The sequence below is a fragment of the Barbus barbus genome (genome assembly GCF_936440315.1).
Source record: "Barbus barbus genome assembly, chromosome: 13".
Classification (NCBI taxonomy): domain Eukaryota; kingdom Metazoa; phylum Chordata; class Actinopteri; order Cypriniformes; family Cyprinidae; genus Barbus; species Barbus barbus.
The window spans coordinates 7,426,387-7,429,667 of record NC_136741.1 but is presented as its reverse complement, the minus strand read 5'-3'; positions in this window follow the sequence as shown (position 1 = coordinate 7,429,667).

The following is a 3,281-nucleotide window of genomic DNA, read 5'->3' as shown; positions in this document are numbered from 1 at the left end:
CATTGTTTGGACGTGCCTTTATTTTGTGAGTGACTCTCACTATGCTCAATGACTTCATATTTCTCACATAACATTTGTACCAGTTGAAGCTTATGTCTCCTTCTCATGCATGCACATACAGTGTTTCCTTCCCCCAGCCATTCATTTTGATGGAAGATATCAACTAATTGACTCTAAAGCCACCACTATAGGCCTGATGAACGTATTACGCTGGAATATAGCTGATTAATAGGTGTCTGGGCCAGATGGGTCTTTCAGTAGCAGGCCATCTCGTCATGCGCCAGCCTAATAATCTCTGTAGCTGTGGACTCTGTCACAGTGTGAGATGAGTGTGGCCCATTCCAGTGTGATCAGCACCTAGCAAAATGCAATTAAACTAGCATCCCAGGTCTGTCTAATCCTCATTTCAGATGGTGCCTGAATAGCCCTGTGAATCCGATATAATTACACTGAATGCATATTAAGCGGAGGTCCTGGAAAAGCACTTTAAAGGGATAGTCCAGCCAAAAATGAAAATTCTGTCATCATTTCCTCACCCTCATGTCATTCCAAACCTGTATGACTTTCTTTCTTTGATTAAACATAAAAGAAGATATGTTGGCAATCAAACAGTTTTGGTTCCTATTAATAATAAATAATTATAAATTTTATTTACGGGCGCCTTTCAAGACACTCAAGGACACCTAACAAATAACAAGATACATAATAAATTAAAAGAAAAAAACTGCAAAATAATACACAAACCAATCTCAATCAGAATAAGCTAATATAAAAGAATTAGTCTTAAGACATTTAGAAAATTGAGGGAAGGTATTTCAAAGACTCTGAGTCCTACAATTAAAAGCTCTACATCCTATGGTAGTCAAACACACAGATGGCACAACTGAAGTCACAGAAGCAGAATACCTGCGAGATCAGGTAGGTGAATACACGAGAAGCTGTTCACACAAATGTGAAGATGCTAGATTATGAAGGGCCTTATAAGTCATAAGTAAAATCTTAAATTGAATCTGATATCTTCCTGGAAACTCATGGAGTTATATTCTCAATCAGTAGTGTTCGTGTAATGATCTGATTGGCTGAATTCTGGATCATTTGAAGTTTGTAAAGAAGTTTCTGTGAAAAAACACCAAGAAGAGAATTACAATAGTCAAAACGAGATGTAACTAATGCATGTACAAAGACAGCAGTACTTTTAGCAGAAAGCGATGGTCAAAGACGATTAATATTTCGTAAATGATAATATGCTGACCGAGTAATATTATTTACATGTGCCTCAAAAATTAAAGTGAGATAAGAGTTATTGATAGTCGATGTAAAACTTTCAAAATTTTGCCGTTTTAGTGCTTATTAATACAATTTCAGTATTCTCACTATTAAATGTAAACCATGATTTAACTACTGGTTAACAAAGCAAAAGAGAGGAAGGTGATAACGTTGAATTAGGCTTGAAAAAAATAGAGCTGGCAGTCATCAGCATAACAATTAAATGTTTTACCAAATTTACGAAAAATTTGTCATAAAGGCAATAGATAAATAATAAACAGAAGAGTGCCCAAAGCTGAGCCCTGAGGCACAACCCCTCTAGTAATTATATACAGTATACATATATATATATAGAGAGAGAGAGAGAGAGAGATTTTGTGATTCAAAGGAAAATAAGAAATGTATACAGGTTTTGAATGACATGAGGGTGAGTAAATGAGGATATAATTTTCGTTTTTGGCTAGACTATTCCTGAGGTAATAGATGGGCCGAAGCTGAAAAACTAAAGTGTTCATAATACAATAACACTGAAGTAACAATTCTCCCAAAAATGTAAAATAGCTGAAAACTGACTTACATTCAGGTCTTCCAAGATGTAGATAAGTTTGTTCCTTCATCTTTCCAGATCTGGAGAAATTTTACATTAAATCACTTTCTCACAAATGGATCGTTTGCAGAGAGTCCATAATCCATTATAACACTTATTTGTTCAGAACTGTTTTAGACTGTTTTCACCTATAAATTACGCTTGATCTGTGTATATTTCCCTTCTGATTCAGATTTCACTTGTAAATAACACTTGCATGAAGTTTTTTCAACAGTATGCTAAAATGTTACATGATAGAATCATGGAATTTTAGAAAAGCTGTCCCAAACACCCACATGTTGATTATAATAAGCCCAAAAGCTATTGGTTCCTTGTGTTCTGTATTTTACTGACAGTGTATTGTGACTGTGGAGGTGCTCTGTTACTGGCAGTGACTGGAGGATTCCCTTTGTCGGCATGCCAACGAGGTGATGCACAGCATAACAATAAAACAAAGCGTTGTGGGATGTGGAGGAATTTGCAACTCTTTCCAAGATTTTGCTAGAGACATCTTTGTGTTGCCCTGCTATCAATGCAAGATCTCTGTTTTGTTTTTGTTGCGATGTGAATGGATATGTGTCCCTATTGGTTTGAGGCTGATGAGTCAGACAGTCATCAGACCCATGTATACTGTGACACTGTACGGAGAGAGAGAAAAGATGAGTCCATTACAATGTGGATACAGTTTTTTGTTTAGAGGAGAAATATTATATATCCACTAAACAAAGCAAAAATATTATGTTGATGAATTAAGTGTGACATTTCTGATGGGGTCAATTAAAGATGTTTCAAATATTTAACAGAATATAATATTCATGTGTAAATATTTCAGATATGGTAACTTAATTATAGTACCTTTTATTGAAAGAAAGAAATACTTAAATTCAGCATGGACATTATATTGCTCTAAAGTGAAAGTAAAGACATTTATAATTTTACAAAAGTTGTTTCAAATAAATGCAGTTCTTCTGATCCTGAAAAATGTTTTTATCCTTGTTTTATTAAAGGGATAGTTCACCCAAAAATGAAAATTCTGTCATTAATTACTCACCCTCATGTCGTTCCAAACCCGTAAGACCTTCATTCATCTTCGGAACACAAATGAAGATATTTTTGATGCATTCCGAGAGCTCTCTGACCCTCCCATAGACAGCAAGGATCCTAACACCATCAAGGCTCAGAAACATAGCAAGGAGATGTTGAAATAGTCCATGTGACATCAGGGCTTCAACCGTAATTTTACAAAGCTACAAAAATACTTTTTGTGTGCAAAGATACAATGACTTTATCAAGCAATTTGTCTCCTCAGTGTCACAATATTGCACCATTTTGGAGAGTATCAGATACGTATTTACATACTTAAATTAAAATCTTTCATTTGCTCTTGTGTTGTGACAAACAGGATATTTTGCAGGATGCTTATAAGCTA